This window comes from Diabrotica virgifera, chromosome 1 (genome assembly GCF_917563875.1).
Source record: "Diabrotica virgifera virgifera chromosome 1, PGI_DIABVI_V3a".
Lineage (NCBI taxonomy): Eukaryota > Metazoa > Arthropoda > Insecta > Coleoptera > Chrysomelidae > Diabrotica > Diabrotica virgifera.
In genome coordinates this window covers 261,811,382-261,838,241 of record NC_065443.1, presented here as the reverse complement: position 1 = coordinate 261,838,241, position 26,860 = coordinate 261,811,382, and positions in this window count along the sequence as shown.

Here is a 26,860-nt window from a genome sequence, read left to right as displayed (position 1 = left end):
CTGCCCAATTAGTTAAATTTCTCTACCGTTTCTAATTTCGTGCCTCCCAGTGATATTCCCATTTCTCTTGGTGTATTTATTTTCATTATATTAGTTTTTCTGACGTTTATGTTAAGTCCGACCTTTTTCCCTGCCTCTGCTACTTTTTCAGTTTTGCGTTGCATGTGTTGTCTTTTTTCTGTTAAAAGACATATGTGATCTGCAAATTCCAAGTCCTCAAGTTGGTTAAAAACATTCCATCTTATTCCAGTCTTATTACTAGTAGCCTTAGACATGATCCAGTCGATTACTATCAGGAATAAGGTTGGAGAGAGCACACAGCCTTGCCTTACTCCTGTAACAATATCTATTTGTTCTGTTAACTTGCCTTCGTGGACTATGCGTGCTGTGGACCCTTCGTAGAACAGTTTTATAATTCTGATATACTTGGGAGGCATTCCGTATTTCTCTATCAATTTCCATAAGGCTTTGCGATCTACACGATCAAACGCTTTCTCGAAGTCTATAAAGTTCACATATAGCTTATTCTGCCACTATGAAATCATTGGATATCTGGAATCTATCAGTCTCCGTTTTTGATGTATGATTCATGCTCATTTAACCTAATACTTAAAGGTCTTGAGGTTTCTCCAACATAAAAATTGTTGCATTCACAGGGTATTTTATAAACAAACTTTGAAATATCTTGTCTGTTGTTTGATTTGGTTTTGAAAAGAATAGATCTGTGTTGGTTCTTTTGAATGTTGTCGTATTGTATTTATTTCCTATTATCTTTAATTTTTGTGACAACCCCTTTACATATTGTATTGTTGTCGTCTTCAAATCTCTTCTTGTGATCATCTCCGGATTGCTTGAAATCAATTTCAGCAATGGAAATCAAAACGTCAAATGTAAAAATGTAATTTTTATTATAATCATTTGTGGTTTAATCCCATGTAAATACTTTATCGTTACCTAGTCGTTTAGCTCATAGCGAGTAATAATTTCTAAATTAGTTTAAATGTAATTTAAATAATGATTTACAATGTATTGTTGTAGAATTGTTTTTTGAAAAATTCAGAAAATAAATTTATATCAGAGATCATAGATTTTCTTCACCCTGTATATGACCAAAAATTGTATAGAGTCTAATTTAGTTAATAAACAGTGCCTTTTCGGGGAAGGTGAAATCGTTAATGGGTTTTTTTGAAAGGATTTACAGACAATGGTTCGAAAATATTGGAAAGTGCATGTTATTTCGCTTTGTGAACATCAATAGGATTTTTGTAAATAATTCGTAGAAGGTTTTAAACGGTAAACAAATTTTATCGAGTTTAGAATGTAAGGCTTTGGTTTAGTTTTTTGAAAAAACCATATAGTGGAGTCAATGAAGGTGGATATGAGTTATTACCTCAGATTTCGTTGAACCTCCATCGATTTTCATAAAAATTGGTGAGTGGTTAAAGGATACCTCAAGGAACAAAGGTGACATAGTGCCAACTTGCGCTTTTTGCATTTTAGGGGTGAAATACACCCCTTTTTTAAAAATTATTTTTTAGATTTCTGAAAGTGCAGTCACTGTAAGTTTTCACTTCCTATTTTGTTGAACCTTCATCGATTTTCATGAAAATCGGTAAGTGGTTAGAGGATACCTCAAGCAATAAAAGATATATAGCATCAACTTGCGCTTTTGCATTTTAGGGGTGTAATACACCCCTACTTTTTAAATTGTAAAAAATGCAGATTTCCGCATTATGGCGCAAGTAATCTCGTTTAAATGTGCATGAATTACATTTTTTTTTTAATTTTTCAAACCTTATAGCAACCAAAAATCCGAAAATCGCGAAAACCTTATTCTTCTATATTTCTGAAAGTGTAGTCACTGAATGTTTTCACCCACGATTTCTTTGAACCTTCATCGATTTTCATGAAAATTGTTGATTAGTTAGAGGATACTTCAAAAAACAAAAGTGATATGGCACCAATTTGCGCTTTCTGCATTTTAGGGGTGAAATCCACCTTTTTTTTTAATGATAAAAATGCAGATTTCAGTATTCTGGCTCAAGCAATCTCGTTTAATTAAGTAAAATAAATATTTTTTTACATTTATGTGCATGATTTATAATTTTTATTAATTTTTTAAACCTTATAGCAACCAAAAATCAGAAAATTAGCAAATCTACAATCACGAAAAAATTAATCTTTTATATTTCCAAAAATGTGTTAGGGTTGATGAAAAGCACTCCAAATGAAGTTACACTAGTTCTAGCATCTGAAAATCCACTCCCATTACGTAGAGAATATTTGGCAAGCAAATATTTCCTAATCCAACATTATCGCTGCACGTATAATGCAAAAATAATTAGTCAATTAAATACAGCTGATTTAACATCTACACATTTTGCAAAAAAGAATTCTCCACTACTAGTGACAGCATTTGTAACTTGCCATGAACTTAATTTAACAAACTCTCCTTGCTACCTTATTTGGGAATCATTGGATATACCACACTTAACAAGCGTTCTATCTACAAATAGTATTATCCCTAAATACCAAACTAAATTTTGTCATAATACTCTCAAGGAAATCTTAAGTAATTATTCAGATTACACCACGATCTATACAGCTGGGTCAAAATCAGTAAACTGTACAACAAGTGCTTACTTTGTACCAAAAATAAATTTAAAAATTTATTTTATTATTTTATTTATTATATATTAAAATAAAAAAATTTACTCTAAATAATCAATCCAGCATATTTTCCGCCGAAGCATGTGCTATATATAAAGCTCTTGAATGGTGTTGTGAGAAACAATGGAACAAAATTGTTGTGTGCAGTGACAATTACTAAAATTAGCAGCTTCAATATATAGTGTTAAATTTGTGTGGGTTAAGGGACATTCAGACATATTAGGTAATAGTATTGCGGATTCAATAGCTAAAAATCCACTAAAGTACCCTCAAATATTGATTGAAGAACTTAACACATGTGATCTTTTTGCATACGTTAAACAGCATATTAAATGTAAATGGGATAGACGTTGGATTCAGTTCGGTGAAAGTACAGGCACTAATTTGTTTAAATTACAACCAACAGTAGCTGTTAACCAATTTTACAAAGTTGTTGCACTAAGTAGAAATACAGTGTCGACCATCCTAAGATTAAAAGTAGATCATTGATGTTTCCCGAAGCATCTACATAAAATCGGAGTTCTCCCAACAGGCAGATGTGACTGTGGAACTAGCATAGCTAATCTAAATCATATATTTTTTAACTGTCCCTTAAATCTCAATGCAAGTATGTGGCTGCTACAAGAATTGCTGAAAGCAGGTTTAAGTACTCCCCTAGACTTAAATGTGCTATTAAGTGTGGATAACATTAAAATTTTTAAACTAATTATGACATTTCTTCAAAAAATTAAATTAAAAGTGTGAATGTAAAACTAATCGTTTGAATGAATAGGTATTTCTTTTGTATTATGTAATGTATGAATGAGATATTTACTGTAATTAATTATATTATTTTGTAACCTATGTATGTTTTTAGTTCTTACCGTAGTGAAAAAGAAAAAAAAATTAATATAGTTGTATTTATTAACATAGTACGTAGGCATTGTTATTTGTAAGCTTTATTTTTTTTATTTTTTATTTTTAAGTGTATACTGGACAATTTTATACTTATGAACGAATAATAATTTTATATGTAGTTACGTGGCTAAAGGTTCTGAACCAAGGCCAGAATAAAAAAAAATATTTCCAAAAAGGCAGTCACTGAAGGTTTTCACCCCTGATTTCGTTGAACCTCCATCAATTTTCATGAAAATTGGTAAGTAGTTAGAGGATACCTCAAGAAACAAAAATGATGTGGTACCAACTTGCGCTTTTATCCTGGGGGTGGATGTTACACTTTCTCATGGGTGAACACTATTTTATTAAAAATAACCACATAATTAGATAGAGGAGTAAATTCTAAGCAAACTTTCTTTTATCAAGTTTATAAATTTTTTATTTAAATAATATTTCATAATTTAATAAAATATTATTGGTACAGTAAAACCTGACAATAACGGCCAGTAAAAATAGAAAACAATTGGCCGTTATAGAAATGTGGCCGCTAATGCTAGGTTTCCTTTTCCACAAATACATAAAATATAATTGAAAATTTATTTATTTTAGTAATTAAAGCAAATCTAATTAAATATAATTCTACAAACAAACGGAACATACTAAAACTAAATTCAGTTTACTACAATATAAAACAATATCTATACGAAAAAACAACTACAAGAAAAACAGAATTTTTGTTTGTTTTACATTTTTTTAGATAAACGAAACATACTAAAACTAATTTAATATAGGTAATACATAATATAAAACAACATACTATAGCTACTACGAAAAATACGCTTATCACTAAAGTATCGTCGTGCTTCCATGCTATATTCAACAAAACCAACTTGGTAGGGCCTTTAATTAGATATCGCAAATCACTTTGGCTGATTTTGTCTGCATATATATTATGTTTGAGGAATCCCTTTTTTTTGTGAGACTGGATATAGGACATTTCTCAAGTATGAATTCACATTCATGGTATATCGTTGCTATACAGGGATAATAATCTGTGCAATGTTATGGTACAGGCTACGTTAAATATGAAGTAAATGTGGAAGATATACACTGGTTATTCATTTCAATTTAATTTGATTGTTTTTTAATCGTTTACAATATTTAAAATAATTAAAGACATAAAGTTAGGGATTTCAAAAATAAATTCAGTTCTCACTGGCAGGGTGGGAAATAATAAAGTGCCATATAATAGCATTTCATTACAATGCTCATTACAGGCTGCTCCGTTTGAGAAAACTCATACTCTCAAACTTTGAGAAAACACTCATTCAGTTTCGACCAACCCTGTATTAGCTAAAATTAACGTTTTGCTAGATTAATAATTTGTAACAATAATAGATTATATTAAAAATCACTTTTGATTTTCTGATGTCAAATCACTACAATTATACAGGGGGTGAATATTGCTATGAAATTTGAAAATAAAAACGTAATTATCTTTTAAACTACTTCGTATAACATCACAAAACCTGATATTTTAAGAAATAAAACATAGAGGAGAATCCAAAAATGTAAAAATATACAGGGTGTTCCATTAAACAAAAGATAATTTTGTTTCACCCTGTCAATATGGGTGGCCCTGTATATTTGGAAATGTATTTAAATTCTGATATTATCTATGCCCCAATCTCACCTAAATAAACTTTTTTCGTATCTCCTACAACAAACGACTAATTGGACTTCCCACAACCTGTATACATACAAAATCTCCGCTATAAAATTTTTTCAAAGAAAATGTTATTGGTTTTTTTAAAATAACTCCGTTAAATTTTGAAATATGAGATTTATCCAAAAATCATTACAAAGCTAAGTAAACGTTCTATAAAACTGTATTAAACATAATTTTCTAAATCCCTTATTTTTTTTTATACAAGGTGAAAGTGCCCCGGTTACATGGTTCTCGCAGTAAAATTTAGGTTTTAAATGTTTCTATCTCGGTTATTTTTTGTCGTAAAAAAATATTAAAAAAAGAAAAAGCTAAAATGAAGTTAAAACTAAAATTTTGTTCTCTACCATTTTTTAAGTATTTCGAGTATTTTTGGAGTTATTATCAAAAGAAAATGAAATTCACGAAAATTTGAAAAATTCTAATTTTTTTTAATCGTATTTTTTTTCAAAAATATGCATTCTAAACCGGTCAAAATTGTTGAAGTTATTACTCATGTTAAAATAAATAAAGTTTTAAATGGGTTACTATAAATTTTAATTTTTGTGGAAATGACGTATGTTTCATTTTTCATTCTTCCCTAAAAAATCTGAAAGGGTCCTCTTATTTCCATCATAACTTGCTTAATTTTGATGCTATCGACTTCTTATATAGCTTTTTGATAGTTACCTTTAAGTACTTTATTAAAATGTTTAATATCTATATTTAACAAAGTGCATCGTTTTCCTGTTATTTAAGCTTGAATACTAAGATTTGAGTATTCGCGGAAAAAAAATATACATTCAATTGCATATAACTCACTTTGTATATGTAATAAAGGATTTTTCGAATAAGGAGCTTATTTATTTTTATATTATCTTCGATTTTGGTAATAACAACTTTTTTGAAGAAAGTTATGGTTTTTGAGTTATTTATGAAAAACTGCCTTAAAACATGGATTTTTTTCATGAAAAATCAAAACTTTTGATCTTTAATAACTCAAAAACTATTGATTTATTGAAATAACTTTATATAACAAATTTTACTTATAATTTGTCCCTCTATCGATTAGTGGTATTATTTTTAATAAAATAATTTCCACCCCCGAGAAGGGGTGGCATCCCCCCCCCCCAGGGTAAAAGCGCAAGTTGGCACCATGTCACCTTTGTTTCTTGAGGTATCCTCTACATACTTACCAATTTTCATGAAAATCGATGGAGGTTCAACGAAATTGGAGGTGAAAACCTTCATTGACTCCACTAATAGTAGTTTGTTGTCTCTTAGAATTTTAACAAAATGGAAAGTTGGATACAAATTAAGTTGGTTTTCTTAGGAAAGGAAAGTATGGATGTTTTGGATAGAGAGGTTCTTTTTGATTGGTAGAAAAAGATCGATGAAAGGGATGAGAATGGGGAGTCGGAATTTGAGAGAGAAAAGAGAGACACTGTGTGATAAATATCGGGAGAGAGCAGTCCAGTTTTTGGAAAAAGTGAGAAGTCAGTGTAAAGCGGTGAAATCGGCCTTTGCGAGCAGAATCAAGTTGAAACGAAATTGTTGACCGGTTGAGAAGTAAAATTTTCCTGTGTCCGAGGAAGATTATTAGAGTAGCTGATTGGTATCTATTTGCACAAGATATCGAGCAAGGAGAAACTGAGGAGAATTCGAGCGAGTCCTGGTTTTGTTTGTTTTTAAAGCAGTTTGGACGAGGGGGACCTTTTCGCAACATCCAAAGAGTACGTATGGGAGAATCAAGGACGAGGCAATCTGGGAAAAGAAGGAGTGAAGAAACAAAAAGGTTAGTCAAATCATTTGTCGAAACGGAGAGAGCTTGTTTATATCCACACCATATATGCTCATTTTTTTTGTATTGAACAGTTCTATAACTCAGTTAGTCATTCCAACTTTAAGTAATCAATTCAAAAGGAGAAAAGTAAATTTTATTAAATTTAGTATGAATAAACAATAATTTATTTAAATAATTTTTTTTGGTAAAACAAGGAGACATCAGAATTAAAGCTTGATTTATTAAGTAAGAAATTGTTGCAAAAAATTTTGATTTTAGTATTTTTTTTTCAAATCTTATTTATACGGCATATTGGATAAATAAATAATAGATTACATTTATATGATTTTGAATGTTTTTAATTTCCCTGTTTTATCCTTGAAGGAGTAAGCAACTAGAGATACTAGAAGCCGCAAATCAAAGGTATTGCATCGAATACAAAATTAGCCCTGAGAATAAAGTTGATTAGAATATTTTGAATTTGGTTTTGTTTTTACATAGGCAGAAATTAAAATAATTGAGTAATTAATTAAATTAAGAATTTGCTAATCAATCTAATAAAGGAGATAAAGTAGAGCATAACAGTATATACACTGTAAATCCCAAATCATGACTTACAAAGTTTATACATTGTAAATCGGAGGTGCTCCAACGTTCAACGTGTCTTGGTTTGTTTATTTCTAGTGCATCTTTATTGTGATTTTAGTATAGTTATAGTGTCTTTTTCCACAATTCCCATACTTTTAGTATAGTATTAAGTATAAAAAACTATTAAGTACCTCTTTGCATGGAAATATTTTCTCCAAAAAGCTTTTTTGCCGCTACAGAAATTGATTTTTTAAGGGCTCATAATAATTCTATAGATTTTTCGATCTATTCTGTACAGTAATTTGTATATGTCCGTGATTCGAATAAAACTACATTTAAGACAGATTTATTTAATATTAGTCCTAAGAAAATCACAACTTTTTAAGGCACAAATTTTAATCTAAAACAAAGTAAGTACAAAAACTTAACTAAGTATACAATAAATTAATGTTACTTATTCTCAGTATGAGGAATGTAAAATGGTTATTCTAAAAAAAAACCAGTTAAAAACAGAAACTTTTTAAATAATGTCTTAATAATATTTTACTCCTATCCCTTGTAACACTCCACATTAATAGTAATGTCACTTTAGCATATTTTGTAGAGGTTTGAATCCTAATAACACAGACACAAAATACATGTTACATGTTTTACATGCATATGCAGATTTAAGCAATCTTACATTACAGTACAAGTTAGTTAATTAAAATCACATTTTTATATAAATTTAAGAATAGGAGAATACATTGATAAGATGTTGCCACTCAAATGACGTCAAAATTTCGGTCATGACGTAGATGCATTTTTTATTTCTAACACCTAAGATCTAACATCTAAGATATAAGGTTGCCTGTGAAAATGACCGAAAATTAGCGTTGCCAGCTGTTAAAAAACGCGAACAGAGATAAAGTGAAAAAAGCTAGCGCGCAACGCCACTGGTTTAACAAGGTTGACAATGTTTGATGGCGAATGTGAGTTGTTAAAGTAGTCATCTTCTCAAACCAGTGGCGTGGCGCGCTAGCTTTCTTACACTTTATCTGATACTTCGCGTTTTTAACAACTGGCAGCCCTAATTCGCTATTATTTTTTTACGGCAATCTTATATCAACGTATTAATAAAAATAGTTTAATTGGATACAAAAAACATGACTCTACGTCATGAACGAATTTTTTTTCAAAAATGAATTACTATTAATTTAATTAAAACTAGTTGCGGCCCAGAACTATTAGGAATTTACTATACCTCGTTTTTAAACTAGAAGGAGTAATTCAAATTTACCGCGCCGTAATGCTTGTTTATAATTAGTCAAGTTTACTCCACTAAATTTTGAAATTTTGACACTATTGACATTTATCAAATTTTTACACTAATGACATTTAAAATGGATAGGTTAATTAAGTTATATCTGCGATTTTTGGGATTTTCTGCGTTATTCCTTTAATTTTTAGTCTGCATTTATATAAAAAACAGTTTGTTTTTAGAACTCTTTAGCGACGGATTAGTATAATATAATATTTACGGATTACCGTCGAAGGCCGACATGATCTACCAAAAACGAAGAGGAATCTGGTGATTTTTCTAGTGACATTATTGGGTGTAAATCTGTCTTTTGAGTTTACTCCTCTAGTTTAAAAACAGAGTATAATGATTAATCTGATATGTTTCCAAAGAGTTCTAAAGAAATCTACAATGCTAACCTTACGAGTGACTTAATATTAATGTGGCGTATCTCAAGTCACATATTTATCATCAGTGGACTAGATGAAATAACAAAAGTATGGCAAATATTAACAGTTTAATTATACATTAAACTTAATGATGGGAACTAATTAATGATTTTAGCTAAGTAATTTATTATTAACTATTTAGATGGGAAATAAGCCACAATTAAATTGAAAAAAAAATTTATTAACGTTTTGACGCCCAAATCGGGTGTCGTTGTCAAAATACAAAATACTACTGTATAATATAGTATACACTACTATAGTATACTACTACTCAGTGTATACTACTACTCAGTGTATACTATATTATACAGTATTTTGTATTTTGACAACGACACCCGATTTGGGCGTCGAAACGCTAATAAAAGTATTTTTTTCAATTTAATTGTGGCTTATTTCCCATCTAAATAGTTAATCATAAAAATGCCACAAGGAAATAGCTTCAGAACAACATTAAGTAATTTATTATCATCCGATATGTTTAGTTGATTATCTATTGAGAAGATTATGTTTTGTCTATTGACAAAGGACACCACACATATCTTATGGAAAATGTAATGTCACTCAACTACAATAAAATTTACATGAATAAATTCGTCTCGAAATTACAATAATTTCATATCATTGCGCTAACTCTGAAGAACGGCGTAAATTGATATAAATAAATCTAAAAGCAAATGGATATGTACACAACGTCGACCTAATATAAAAAATGCTAAGTCCAAAATATTCAATTTGAGACTTTCGATGGCATATGTTAGAATTATCCAAAAGATATGTACAGCTATATTTTCTTCTAATATAATTTACTAGATTTTGCTAAAATTGTGAAAATGAAATCTGCGTAAGTCCATTTTAATGTTAAAAACCATATTATGAAATCTACACAAGTCCGCTTTTGTTAGTGGTTAAACCGTTCAGGGGCGTTAAAGTATTACGTAACGCGATTTTTGAAGATTTTTGACCCCCGCCCCCCCCTCCCCCCAACCTGCGTTACGTAATACTTGAACGGCCCCCAAACGTATCGGTGATTTTCTGATATTTATACAATAAAGTTTTTTTTTATTGTAAACGGGTGAGTACCTACAGGGTATAGGTTCAAATGACCTAACATTGTTTGATAATAGGGCTTTTCATTCACAGTAATTTGTTTCGAGCTTCTGTCATATGTCATATAATCCGTGTATATTAATATTATGCACAGCTTATACAACATAGGACAGAAGCTCGAAACAAATGCCAATCGATGAAAAGCACTATTAAACAAATTGTTTACTAAAAACTGTTCACATTATATTTTTTATTTGGATACAAGAAGTGGAGTTATGCACAGTTGTCAGTTTTTTGCCTCTCCTGTAAAATCAGGTATTTTGGACTAATGTATTTTTCACATTAGGCCGACGATAAGATAAAGAGAGAACAGGCATTTCATAAATCATTGTGCAGGTATTAAATAAACGACAATGCACGTCCAGTACACACCGCAAAATAACGCTCAGCCTCACGCTGGTGAAGCTGTTTTCAGCAGCTTTAATATATTTTTTCTACAACCGTGTCAAAAAAGCAATTTTTAGGTCTCCATACTAGCGATAAAAATGCTACAAAATTTTAAAGGCACTGCAGTTAAAAGTGAATTGTCAAATTGTGAAACGTCAAAATATTTATATTTCATTTATTAACATTAATATTAATAGTACAACTTACGCAATTTGAAAAAGGTGGTTTAAAAGGTTTTTTAAAATTTAATTTAAACTGTATTATTGCATTTTTAAGACGTTTGTAGAAAAAAAACTATTAAAATTTGTTAGAATATACAACAGTAAAAGTAAGATGTTATTCTATAGTTGTTATGATTTACGTATTGACAGTATAGGCAGTTTTGATGTAATGTCAAGAAAAATATAAAAATGGAATGTCAGTCAAGTTAAAGTAAAAGTTTTTGTAGATATTGCCCTGTAATTGAGAATGAATAAATTATAAGTGTTGATATATAAGACGTTTGTAGAAAAAATATTGTATGATATACGTGTTAAAAAGTACATTTTTAAGGCACTCATGTGAATTGCAGAATTCGCTTCGCTCATTCTGCAAACTTTCATGTGCGTGCCTTAAAATTGTACTTTTAACACTTATATCATAAATAACTATTAGACTAATAGTATTATTTATGAATAGGAGAGTTTAATGGACTTGAATAATGCGATTTCCACAAACTTTGTATTTGAGTGACATTAAATTTTCCGTAAGATGTGTGGGGTGTCTTTCAAAAAGTGTCGATCTTTCTAGTAAAAATGCTGAACAATAAATTAAACTAGAATAAAATTACTAATTAATCATTGAACCGATCGTAAGAAAAAACATCTAATGTGTTTATAGGGACAACATAATACATAAGATATGCAGTAGATGTTAACATAGGTTGACAGCAACGAACTAAATGGCTTTTTATTTCAGTTTGTGAATGTTTTTGGATAATAGTTACTTGCATAATCGCGTAAATTATTCATTAATTTAATTAATAGGATTATTTTTTCATTATCTACAGGGTGGGGCATTAGTGTGACAAAGTCCAATTACTCGTTTGTCGTAAGAGATACGAAAAAAAGTTATTAGGTAAAAGTTGGGGCACATATAGTACCATAATTTAAAAATATTTTCAAATATACAGGGGCGTCCGCATTGACAGGGTGACACAAACTTATGTTTTTTTAAATGGAACACCCTGTATATTTTTACATTTTTGGATTCTCCTCGATGTTTCCTTTCTTAAAATATATGGTTTTGTAATATTATATGAGGTAGTTTAAAAGTTAATTACGTTTTTTTGTTAATTTCGTAGCAAGATCTACACCCTGTAGAATTGTAGTTATTTGACATCAAATTTTCTATTTACATTCAAAAGATTTTTAGTATAGTCTACTACTGTTAATCATTAATAATATAGAGAAATGTTTAATTTTAGTATACAGGGTGGGTTGAAACTCGGAATGAGTATTTTCTGAGTTTTCTTAAATGGAACACCCTGTATTTTAGTATTGTAATGAAATTATATTTTATGGTACTTTTTTTATTTCCTAAGCATTTCCTATACCTAAGTGCTTTAATTTGTAAGTTATTCGTCATTCTTTAAGAAAACATTAATTGCAACAAAAATTACGTAAAATTTCATTAGGTAGCCGTGAAAATATCCAATCAAAAGTAATTTTTCGAAAAAAAAAAATACGTATAATCTAGCATGATCGTTAATTTATTAATATTGGATGAGATATCCAAATACATTCGTAGTTAAGGTTGTTGGTGCTTAAAATATGAATCAAACATACAAAATTCTGCCTAGTTGGCTATGACATAAAATTTGCTTAAACATTTGACATTATACTATTTATATAGTTCCAGTTGATTTGATACCATTACTAATATTAAATTTTCTAATGAAGAGCGCATTAAAATGGCTTTGTGCTAGGAGAGTATAACAAAAATGAGCTACTTGCAATAAAAATTTATCATCAGCAATTCCCTGATAGACGACAACCAAAAAGATAAACTTTTGAAAGTATACTAAAACGGTTTCAACATACTAGATACTTAGATTGTAAGAACGATTGTACTAATATGCAGGTCCTCAGTGACACTAAGGATTACATTTAATTGCTGTTTTCTTCACTTACAATAGTTTTTATTCGAGCATATTTATCATAGTCTAATTGATCAGTCCATTGAAACCGTTCTAGTGTATTTTTAAACGTTTCTCTTCTTAGTTGTCGTCTATCAGGGAATTTCTGATGAAAAATTCTTATTGCTAGTAGCACATTTTTGTTATATTCCACTAGCACCAAAATCTTATTAATCAGTTTCTCAAAAGAAAAATACATATTAGTAATGATAACAAAGCAACTGGATCTATAAAAATAGTATAATGTCAAATTTTTAAGGAAATTTAGTGTCATAGCCGACTAGGTAGAATATTGTATGTTTTTATTAATATTTTGCGCACCAACAACCTTAACTACGAATTTATTTGGATATTTCATCCAATAGTAATAAATTAAGGATCAGACTAGATTATGATCTATTTTCTCTTCCAAAAATTATTTTTGATTAAATATTTTCACAGCCACCTAATAAAATTTCACGTAATTTTTCTTACAATTAATGTTTGGCTTAAAGAATCACGATTAACTTACAAATTAAAGCACTTAGGTATAGGGAATGCTTAATAAATAAAAAAGTACCATAAAATATAATTTGATTACAATACTTAAATACAGGGTGTTCCATTTAAGAAAACTCAGAAAATACTCATTCTGAGTTTCGACCCACCCTGTATACTAAAATTAAACATTTCGCTATACTGTTAATGTTTAACAGTAGTAGACTATATTAAAAATTGTTTGAACATAAAATAAAAATTTAATGTCAAATCACTAAAATTCTACAGGGTGTAGATTTTGCTACGAAATTAACAAAAAAACGTAATTAACTTTTAAACTACCTCGTATAATATTACAAAACCATATATTTTAAGTAAGGAAATATCGAGTAGAATCCAAAAATGTAAAAATATACAGGGTGTTCCATTTAAAAAAACATAAGTTTGTGTCACCCTGTCAATACGGACGACCCTGTATATTTGAAAATATTTTTAAATTATGGTAGTATGTGTGCTCCAACTTTTACCTAAATATCTTTTTTTCGCATCTCTTACGACAAACGAGTAATTGGACTTTGTCACACTAATGCCCCACCCTGTATGTATTCAGTAATTAAAATAATTATTTATATACTATACCAGTGGTCGGCAAAGTGCGGCTCCGGAGCCGCATGTGGCTCTTTGGCTCCTTAATTGCGGCTCTGGCACAAATATTCTAGGTCTGGATCCCGCGTATGAAAAAAAAAGTTGATTAATAGCAAGCTGAAAATTTGTTAATAGCTTAAGGGTGTCTAGTCGAATAAACTTTGATATATGGGAACACTGAAACAGGGGTAGTTTTAATTGTGGAACAGGTTAAAAATTTGGAACGGTCACAGCACGAAAACGGCACATTTATTTTGTCCGACAGAACAGACTTAAACTCTCCGAACAGAGATTAAACTCTCATGAAAAAATCAGACTGCTATTTATTACCTGTCATAATTCCTGTCATTTGACATATTCTACATGTTCCACTCATTAAAACGCCCATTTGGTGATAAATAGCAGTCTGATTTTTGCATGAGAGTTTAATCTCTGTTCGAAGAGTTTAAGTCTGTTCTGTCGGACAAAATAAATGTGCCGTTTTCGTGCTGTGACCGTTCCAAATTTTTAACCTGTTCCACAATTAAAACTACCCCTGTTCCAGTGTTCACACATATCAAAGTTTATTCGACTAGACACCCTTAAGCTATTAACAAATTTTCAGCTTGCTATTAATCAACTTTTTTTTCATACGCGGGATCCAGACCTATTCAAGGAAAGCCCAATCATATTGTCTTAAAAAAACTTGTAGGTAGGAAAAACATTACATCTTATTCTGATAAATTAGCTTTTATCAAACTAACAAACTTTAATATTTGTCAAAAATCCTCTTCGTACTACGAAATAGCTTTGAAATACAATTTATGGATTTAAAAAAACACGGAGGTATGGCGCTCTTAATTCGAACGCCTTTGTGTTGAATTGGAAATATTGGAGAAGAAAAAAATGTTAAACTACTTTCTATACCCTAACATTTCCAGAAAAAAATGTTCACCATTGAATGACCTGGAGAAGTAAGACATGTTAATTTTCAATGCTTGGAATAGTATTCCTGATTCTTATGATCAGCTGAGAAAGCTCACGTTTGCTGTTCTTTCCCTTTTCGGTTCTACATATCAACATTAAAAAAATGGATTTTGCGTCAAAAATGTAAAAATAGTGTTTTAGGAAATACAACCAGACAAAACGAAAGAAAATAGAAGTTTCTACGACGATTGGAAACGAAAGTATCACCAAAAAACGAAAAAAAAACACGTTTTAATTTTTTGGGTAATATTGCTAGGTGCTTAAAATTTTTTTTGGTCGAATACTTTTTGATGTATAACATGTGGTTTTTTTTATTGTTGGAATATCGCTGGGAGCATTTTTCACTATCTTAACCGACTAGACCCTTTAGTTTTAGTTAGTGTAATAGTCTAGTAAAATAAAATTTCACCACATGTAAAACAAAATGTAAATTCGTATAGGTTGAAATAAATTTTATATCAAAGTTTAGGTGGGTACAAAAGATATTTTCAAGAAAGTATCCAAATCACACAAGGGGATCATTCTTTAAATAATTAAAAAGGGGTCATTTTTGCAAAAAAATTACTTTTTTAACTGCTGAGGTCATTCAATTACTAATAAAGGTCTATATGATTATTTTCTGCAAAGTTGAAGGGTTAATCTTTCACATATAACTTACTAAATTAAATTTGACCCCCTATTTATTTAAATAATTATACATGAAACTTTAAAAACAAATTTGCAAAAAATTATTTTTAGCGTTTTAAATAAGCACTATAAAATATCTTATTTTACAGGAGAAGTTGCACTATGTTATCAGTATTAATCAAAAAAAAATTAGTCCAAAAATATTTAATATTTTTTGAGATATTGAATTTGTTTATTAAATGTTACTCTATTTTCAATTGCAAAAACGCGGTTGTTGCCAAAGAAATATTCACCTGTATTAAATCTTATTAGTTTTATTTTTATGTATATTTTCGATAAATGTATTGATAAATTCAAATTTCAATTAAACTCCCCCCTAAAATGACATTTGAAAATTATTCAAATTTGTTTATAATTTGTTTTTTTAATAACGTCGCGGGGATTAAATATTTTGAAATGCCGTTTCTATAATTGGGTTTCTGGGAATTTTTCACTAATTAACAAATTTTTTGTCTTTTTTCCTCTTCTTTTTTTTTCTTGAAGTTATATTACTACGGGCCCTTTTAGGGTTAAGTTTCATTAAGAATGTCGAATCTCTAAGTTATAGATTCTAGACCTAAAAATATTAAGATTGGTCTAAAATCACTTAAATAAAATGTGGCTGGTTACTGAGTTACAGGGTGTTTAATTTAAAAATTAAAAATTATTTTTACCAAGTACTTTCAAACTATTTGACGCATCCTTATCATACTTGTCAGAAAGTGTGGGTACTATACAGTCTACTAAATTGTGACAAATAAAAGTTTCTAGCTACTACCAGAGACGTACGACAGGGGATAGTTAATGGTTGATCCTTTCCAAATTCTACGCCACTGAGCGAAATACTATTTTAGCGAAATTTTTCGATTCTCCAATACTTTATATGTAAATAATATACTCTTTACTGGTAACGATTAAGTCATTAGTTTTCGAGATATTGGACGTTAAAAATGAAACGGCATAGTTATTTTGATTCATTCATTCATTCATTTTAAACTTCCAATATCTCTCAAACTGATGACTTTATCGATACCAATAAAGTTATTTACATACAAAGTATTGGAGAATCGAAAAATTTCGTTAAAATAGTAATTTACTCAGTGGCGTAGTATTTGGGAAGGGTCAATCATTCACTATCCCCTGTCGTACGCCTCTGGCACTAGCTAGAAACGTTTATTAATCACAATTTAGTAGGGTGTATAATAGCCACACTTTCTGCCAAGTATGATAAGGATACGTTAAATAGTTTTAAAGTACTTGGTAACAATAATTTTTAAATTTTTAAATAAAACACCCCGTAACTCAGTAAGTAGCCACATTTTAGTTAAATCTTAATATTTTTAGGTCTACAATCTAGATATCATAAACTCGACATTCTTAATAAAATTTAACCCTAAAAGGGCCCGTAGTAATATAACTCCAAGGAAAAAAAGAAGAAGAAAAAACAACAAAAAAAATGTGTTAATTAGTAAAAAATTCCCAGGAACCCAATTATCGAAACGGCATTTTAAAATACTTAATCCCCGCGACGTTATTAAAAAAACAAATTATAAACAAATTTGTATGATATTCAAATGCCATTTTAGGGGGGAGTTTAATTGAAATTTGAATGTATCCATACAATTATCGACAATATACATAAAAATAAAAATAATGAGATCTTAAGCAGGTGAATATTTCTTTGGCAACAACCGCGTTTTTGCGATTGAAAATATAGTAACATTTAATAAACAACTTCAATATCTCAAAAAATATTAAATATTTTTTGACCAATTTTTTTTGCGTAATACTGGTAACATAGCGCAACTTAGTCTGTAAAATAAGATATTTTATAGTGCTTATTTAAAACGCTAAAAATAATTATTTGCGAATTTGTTTTTTAAGTTTTATATACAATTATTTAAATAAATAGGGGGTCAAATTTAATTTAGTAAGTCTTATGTGAAATATTTACCCTTCAGCTTTGTAGAAAAAAATCCCATATACCTTCATTGATAAGTGAATTACCTCAGCAGTTAAAAAAGTATTTTTTTTTTGCAAAAATGACCCCTTTTTAATTATTTAAACAATGATCCCCTTGTATGATTTGGATACTTTCTTGAAAATATCTTTTGTACCCACCTAAACTTTGATATAAAATTTGTTTTAACCTGTACGAATTTACATTTTGACTTTTTTTTTTATTTTATTAGGCTATAATAAAAGTTTGCTGAACAGGCAGATTTGGCTCCCAATTTTTTTTTAAATTCTTGTAATGTTCATATTTGGCTCTTTGGCTAAAAAGTTTGCCGACCACTGTACTATACAATAAAAACTAATAACCGAGAAAAGAGAAAACGTGTTTTTAATAATATACTGTTTATTATGGAACGAGTAGATAAATTTTGAAAATCTTTAAAAAACATAAATCGTTGTTTACATGCACTGCATCGCTTATTGGAATTTACTATAATTTGTATTAAATTGTACTAATGTAAAATATTAAGTATGTAGAGTAATAAATCAATGACATTAAATAATTTAGTAGCCATACCTAAATACGGTTGACCCGATAGCCGTACAAGGCATCACGGGCCGTACCTCTATCGGGTGAGTTATTCTAAAGGTTTAATGCTTCAAATACGGTGCAGACCAGAAAAATAAAAAATTTAACGTAGTAGTTCAAATTCCAAATATGTGCTATAAATTAGATGATATAGTAGATCGGGTCGGCCAATGGCTGCCGAGTACTGTAAGATATCTCGCGTGTCACCCACTTAAAGCGACTTAAAAAACTACAACAGTGGAGACAAGTTCTTGAAGAAAAAGTTTACATCTTTGTAGGGCAAAAACCGAGTATTTGGAATGTTCATTTAAAGATAAAGTTACTGCAAATAAGGTGGTAACTTTGGTTGACGGAAAGGTTGTGAAAAGTAATAGTTTTAAGTATCTAGGATCGGTATTACAGAGTAATGGGGAAATATATTTAGATGCATCCAGTAGAATTAGAGTTGGATGGATGAAATGCAAGGAGTGGTGTATTGTGTAGCAGAAAAATTCCAATGAAGCTGAAAGGAAAATTCTATAAAACAGCCTATGATGTACGGAACAGAATGTTCTTCTTCTTCTTCCTCTTTATAAAGAATTCTGCTTGTTGATTGGCAGATAGATACCTCTATAGAAGGTTGTCACTCCATCTTTTCCACAGTCGACCGATACTTCTTCTACCGATCGGTGATTTATCTCTTGCTATTCTTTCTATCTCCATTCTTTTTTCTATTTAGTGTCCATTCGTTTATACACTGTACGTTACATTGTCTTCTAATGTCTTCACTCCTCGATCTCTCAGCGTATTTCCTGTAATTCTTCTCAGTACTCTCATCTCTGCCGTTTCCAGTAGTCTTTGTGTTGTGGCCGGAACTGAATGTTGGGTAGTCAAAACGAAAGGGGAAACGACGAATGGAAATGAGAATGCTTGGATGGATGAGTGAAATGACAAAAAAGTATAGGGGTGGCATCAATAACTGATGCCAAATGAATAACTGATGGATTCGACCGTTACTTGATGGAAGTTCATTTTATCTAACAATAAAACACTAAAAACGTTTGTTTTCTATACTTCCACAAAATTTATTACAACTATGTGACTACAGCTGTTTCAACAGAGTGCCTTTCTCAAGTGATTTAGTTTACAATGGTTTGCCTATTTCAAGTCTTTAACTGAAGAGGTTAAGGAGTGGGGAGCTGTTTGTCTCGAGTTGGTCATTCAGAATTATATCTGTATTTTTCAATTTATTAATTTCCATAGATTCTAATAAAGATAGCTTAAGGCCTTTATTTTGAATATGCAGAATTTGTAACTGTTCGTTAAAAGAATGATTATGATCTAGAAGGTGAAGTGCGTATGTAGAAGTGTCTGTTTTTCTATTGTTAAAAGCCCTTTTGTGTTCTGCTACCCGTTTGTCAAAAGTTCTGCCAGTTTGACTGATGTAAGTTTTCGGACAGTCACCACAAGTTAGTTTGTAAACACCACTCTGTAGTTGTTTTCTATTTCGGGTCTTATTGTTCTTAATATATTTGCTTAAGTTGTTGTTAGTTCTGAAAGCTTTTTCTGTTAATCTGTTCTGTTATTCTGTTAAGCTAATTCTGTTGTTATTCCTTTCTTTTTTATGTATCTGTCTATTTTTGTTGTTATCTTGCCAGTATATGTGATAGAGCAGAAGGTATTGGGTTCTTTCTGTGGTGGTGGATAGACTAATTGCGGGGCTTTCTTATGGAGTTTTTGGTTTAAAATTTTGTTAATTGTTTGTTCGTTATAGCCATTGTTTACTGCTATTTGTTTAATGATGTTCAGTTCTATCTCGAAGTTACTTTTTGACATGGGAATTTCTGCCAGTCTATGTATCATGCTATGGTAGGCTGCTAGTTTGTGTTGTGTAGGATGGGATGATGAATTGTGTATTAAATGTGTGTATCAACACCTACTTGAAATTTGCATAAATCAGGACTATTTTGAATTCAATAATCAAATATACACAAACAACAGTGCAGGACTTATTATGGGTAATCCTCTAAGCCCATTGCTATCAGATATATTTATGAACCAGCTTGAAACAACAATTTCTAAACATCCCGTATTTAAACAGTTCTTATATTGGTGGAGATACATGGATGATATACTAGTATGCTTTACAGGAACTAACAGGCAACTTGACCAATTTCTATCATACATTAATTCACTTCATAGTAACATTGAGTTCACAATAGAAACAGAACAGAATAAGTCCATAAACTTTCTAGACGTAACAATTACCAGACTACACAACAAATATGAGTTCTCCGTATATCATAAACCTACCCATACTGACACAACTATACACAATTCATCATCCCATCCTACACAACACAAACTAGCAGCCTACCATAGCATGATACATAGACTGACAGAAATTTCCATGTCAAAAAGTAACTTCGAGATAGAACTGAACATCATTAAACAAATAGCAGTAAACAATGGCTATAACGAACAAACAATTAACAAAATTTTAAACCAAAAACTCCATAAGAAAGCCCTGAAATTAGTCTATCCACCACAGAAAGAACCCAATACCTTCTGCTCTATCACATATACTGGCAAGATAACAACAAAAATAGCCAGATACATAAAAAAGAAAGGAATAACACCAGCTTTCAGAACTAACAACAACTTAAGCAAATATATTAAGAACAATAAGAGCCGAAAGAGAAAACAACTACAGAGTGGTGTTTACAAACCAACTTGTGGAGACTGTCCGAAAACTTACATCGGTCAAACTGGCAGAACATTTGACAAACGGGTAGCAGAACACAAAAGGGCTTTCAACAATAGAAAAACAAACACTTCTACATACGCACTTCACCTTCTAGATCATAATCATTCTTTTAATGAACAGTTTCAAATTCTGTATATATATTCAAAATAAAGGCCTTAAACTATCTTTATTAGAATCTATGGAAATTAATAAATTGAAGAATACAGATATAATTCTGAATGACCAACTCGAGAAAAACAGCTCCCCACTCCTCAACCTCTTCAGTTAAAGACTTGAAATAGGCAAACCATTGTAAACTAAATCACTTGGGCACTCTGCCGAAACAGGTGTAGTCACATAGCTGTAATAAATTTTGTGGCAGTATAGAAAACAAACGTTTTCAGTGTTTTATTGTTAAATCAAATGAATAACGTTAATCACCCAACAATTGCTGATCTGCAGGTTCCTGGAATGAGTAGGAAAGGAAGACCTGTGGGGAGAAACTTAGGCAGGAGAAGGGATTGATATCATTATGGTCCAAGATAGAAACATGGAGAAATGTAATTAGGGAAGCCGACACCGCATATGGATAAAGGCAAAGAGAATGATGATGATGTATTCAATCATAACAGTTGTTCTCTGATTCCAGTACAGATTGATTACATACAGTGGATAAAGAATTGCGAATAATTACAGACAAGTAGCAAGAATAAGAGTTGAACAATATAAAACAAAGGAATGGGAGAAGGCTATATTATATTCTTACACCTAATCTTCAACTTGTATTCAGGAGAAATATTTAAAGAAGTCTTAATGGAGACATTCCAGTGAACACAGGCCACTGTAGTTAATAATTCGTTACACTGGTGACTGGATAAGGACTTGAAATTAAGAAAATAAGTCAGTATGTATTAAAACTTGTTAAATAACATTCGATAGTTCCCATCACTAATTAACATATAATTTAGTCCATGTAGCTTAGTCTAAATTACAATTAAATATAATTACAAATCAAGCAATAAAACGAAAGATTTCATTTTGGGTTTTCTTCTCGTTTAAATACAACAAAAACTCTGTATTCGCTAGAGATGCATCCTTAAATATACCGAATTTAGGATGTTTAATTAAATTCTACAAGAACATAGAAGATTCATGTGATATTTACTCAAATGAATGGTAATTAATAACAAGTGGAGATCATAAACAAACATTCAGCATCGATGGCTTATAAAGTAGTGGTCTCGTTTGTAAAAACGTTGGTCAAGCTACCAATCGAAAAAAATAATTGAGTGTTTTGAAATTTAACCTTTCGAGTTTTTAAAAACATTTTAAAATATCGTTTTAACAATCGCAACAGGAGAGAAACTTTGTTCAAACATTTCCCAAATAAATTCCATTCAGAAACACCATTCTCCTATACGTATTTCGAGGTCTACCTCTCATCAGGGAGACTTGTGAAGACTGAACTGAAACGCAGTGTCTGCGTTTTTTTTGGCAAGAGTTTCCTTTGGTTGCTACTCTGTAATATTTAGATGCTTATATTGGAGAATTGTCCCAGAATATAATTGAAAATTGCTAAGATGCCGAGCTATTATATTCCATCGTTTTAAAAAGTTTAATTTTTATCATGGTTCTCATGGCTTACTCTTTACTACGACTGATTCATGATTTAAAATAAGATTTTCCTAAAGTTTCGTCAATTCCTCTCTCACCTATTTATGTATTATCTACTATATTTTTTGTGAATAAACCATAATTATTGTAGTTAAAATTGTTTTAACTTGAAAAAATGCGACAAGAAAGTATTTTCAGAACCATGTTTGTATAAACCCAATTTGTAAGTTTTCAGTGTCATCTATTTTAATAAACAATAAGTATTTATATATTGTTAGTTCCCGATTCGCCAATAAAGAGTTTTTAGAGTATCCCACAACAACGATACCAAATAAAAGAAAAAAATGTTAAATCTATGAGCTGAGAAACGGGCAAAGGAAATAAAATACATAAAATAACTCCATTACAATTCTTCTACATAAAAAGGGTGACAACATAATCTTAGACAATGGGTGGAATGCATAAAACGTAGTACCTGCTAATGCTTCAAGTATGTACTACAATGTTGAAGATTTTACTACACTTACAAAGCATTTAATGCTTGGTAAGTGTAGTAATATCTTCAAAAATGTAGTACATACTTGAAGCATTAGCAGGTACTACGTTTTATGCATTCCACCCAATGATAGGCCAATTTTTGTACAAAATTATCTACACAAACTGTACACCAAAATAATAGTAGAATAATAACCAATCGATTGGAAACTGAATTTGAACTGTATCAGTCAAGAAAAAAGGCTGGTATTCGCTCCACTACAGTACAAATGACAACCTACAGTGCATAAAAGTCTTGATTGACAAGTCTATAGAATACTATAGATTAGCTTTTCGACTTGCTTTTAACCCTTTCAGCTCCGGTGATGAGTACACGCGTCTAAAGTTAACTATAGATTAGTGCCATGGACGCGTAAGCGCGTCCATGGCACGTAAGTATTCAAACGAAATCATTTCTGCCGGCACAAAGCTAAGGTTGGAAATATAAAAGCGGAGCTTTGTGTATGCATTTTTTTAAAAAGCACGTTTCACTGCAAACGGCTTGGAGGATAGTTGGATAGTTGAACTCTGAATTTCGAAATAAAAAATTAAAAAGACATTTCACGATAGCATTTTATATGTACATAGTTATATTAGAAATATATGTACAAAATTTATTTTACGACTAAAGGTTTAGTCCATTTGTTTATTGTATACTATGCGTTAAATAATAAAATTACGATTTTTCGACCAAAAAGCATGTTTTGGTCGAAAAATTATGGTCCGTATACAATTCATTCGTCATTTTTGAATTTTTAAATAATTAATTTACTTTTCTTGAAGTATCGCCTATATTTATCTGATCTCGTGACCACAATTTATTTAAATACTAGCTTGTTGTCTGTACCCATTTTTAGCCGTAATTAATAAATACAGTTTTTTAAGTTCATTATTTTTTTATGATTTTATTTTGTTGACTAATTTTTTTGTATTATACAGTGCTAGTCAAAAGTCCGTACCCCCTCGTATCTTTTGAACGGTTATACCTAAAATAGTGAAATGCGGAGGGAGGAAATAAACGGACGTAAGCTTCTTAACTAGTCATGACAGGTGACGTAATTATGACAGATGACTTTACAGCGCGACTGTGGCAGATAATTTTAAATGGGACCTTATGGCAAGTGAAACCTCGTTTGAAAGGTATTGAAAATACCTATTCAGTCATACTAATTTTGTTTGAGTTTAAGCTAATTTTGATGAATAAATTAAATAAATATAAAACTGTAGTTTCGCATTTACTTAATAAAAATTCCAAATTCCGCATATGATTACTTGTCAAAAAGGTTGACGTTGACGTAAAAACTACTAGAGAATTGAAAAACGTCAACTTTTTTGACAAAAAAACCATAGGCGGACATTTGAATTGTTATTAATTAAATACGAAACTACAATATTATATTTATTTCATTTATTCACCAAAATCAAAATAAACTAAAACCCAAAAAAATTAGTATGACTGAATAGGTATTTTGAATACCTTTCAAACGAGGTATCACTTGCCATAAGGTCCCATTTAAAATTATCGGTCACAGTGGCTCTGTAACGTTATCTGTCACTATTACGTCACCTGTCATGACTAGTTAAGAAGCTTACGTTCGTTTATTTCCAAATTTCACTATTATAGGTATAACCGTTCAAAAGATACGAGGGGGTACGGACTTTTGACTAGCACTGTATAGTTAATTTCAATAATCTAGTTTATGTAACAATTTGATATAGTTTATAAAGTAATTTAAAACCTTTATAAATCTCATTTATTAATCAAAGATTTATTGGCGCCCATTTAGCTTTTCCGTTTTTGGAGCATTCCGTATTTTTTTGTTTCTGTCAAACTGTTATCATTTACATTAAACAATATTCCTTGTATTTATCAGCATCATTTAATTTTGCCATACCGGAGACCTGCTATCCAAAATAACTGCAGAATGGAGGTGCTGGGATCAAAAAAATTTTTAGACAGAGCAGGAATCATAAAAATTGAAAAACCAAGAGAAAACACTGGTGGTGAGTAAAAAGACTAACATTACAAGCTGAATTTCTTATTTCCTAGAAACTTTCTCTCTTGTCGTTTCACCATTACTGAGGATCGTGATTTCTTCCAATATTCCTAACAAGGTTTCTCCATTGGTCTCTATCTTCAGCTGCTCTAAGAGCTTCGCAGAATGAGTTTCCAGCAGAATGCTTTATTTGGTCAGACCATCTACTTGGTGATCGTCCTCTGATCTTTTCCCCGGAACGTTTTCAGAAACAATTAATCTCTCCAAACTGTCGTCACCTCTGCGAACCACGTGACCAAAGAATTGCAGAATTCATTGCAGACATATTGTGGACAGCCTTTTTTTAATATTGAGTTGGTTTAGAATGCAAACGTTTGGCCTATGAGCTGTCCAAGGTATGCGCAGCATTCTTCTCCAGCACCACATCTCAAATGCATAAATTTTTTGGCGCTCGCATGCGCGAAGAGTCTAAGTCTCTGTTCCGTATAAAAATATTGAGAATACAAGGGCATTCACCAGTCTTATCTTGACATTTTGAGAGATGTCTTTCCAAACTTTAGTTAGGCGACTCATCGCATTTTTTGCCATACCAATACGTCTCCGAACTTCTGCTTCACAGTTACCATCGTTAGTTATACTAGACCTGAGATAGACAAAGGTGTTTACTATCTGGTATTCCTGTAACATGTTAGTCAGTTGAATAGTGTCGAATCTGTCGACCACCATTATTTTTGTCTTAGCTTTATTGATTTTCAGACCAACTTTATTGCTTTCTTACTCAACTCTTCGCAGAAGATCAAACATTTCTTGCTCATTTGCTGCTATAAGTGTAATGTCATCAGCAAATCTTAAATTGGAGATTTTCCTAACAGCTACTGTTACTTCACCGGCCCATCCATCTAAAACCATCCTCATGACATGTGACAACACACATCCTTGTCTAACACTCTCGGTCTTGAATTGGTTTGAGAACTTCTGATCTAGTCGTACTGTCGCTAGATTGGACTGTTACAGATTTTTAATAAGTGTCACCAGGTGCATTGGTGCGCCCATTTCTATTAAAATTGACCACAGATTTATCCAGCTTACACAATCAAATGCCTTTTAGTAGTCAATGAAGTATATAATCATAGGTACTTGAAATTCTCTAGACTTTTCAATGAGTTGTCTCAGGTTCAGGATTTGTTCCCTTGTACCTTTACCCTTTACAAACCCCGCTTGTTCCTGAGGTATTTGGTAATGTAGATAGGTTTTTAATCTGTTTTTGATGATATTCAACAAGATTTTACTAGCATGTGTTATTAGTGACAGTGTGCGGTAGTTTTCACATCTGGTAGTAGTTCCTTTTTTGTGTAGCGGGATATAAATTGAGGTGCACCAATCAGATGGCCATTTTCCTGAATTCCAAACAGCGACACAGATAGAATGGATGATATGTAATCCTTTGTCACCTAGTAACTGTAGTATTTCACATGGTATTGAATCAATGCCTGGGGATTTATTTCTCTTTAGTGATTCAATTGCATCTTTGACTTCAGCGAGTGAGACAGTAGGTTCTCTAGGGTAGTCAAAAGGCCACTGATTTTCTGCTAATACCTCGTTATTTTTATATAGCTCGACACAGTAGTTTCGCCATGTTTCCAATATTTAGTCAGTATCGGTCTTGAAATT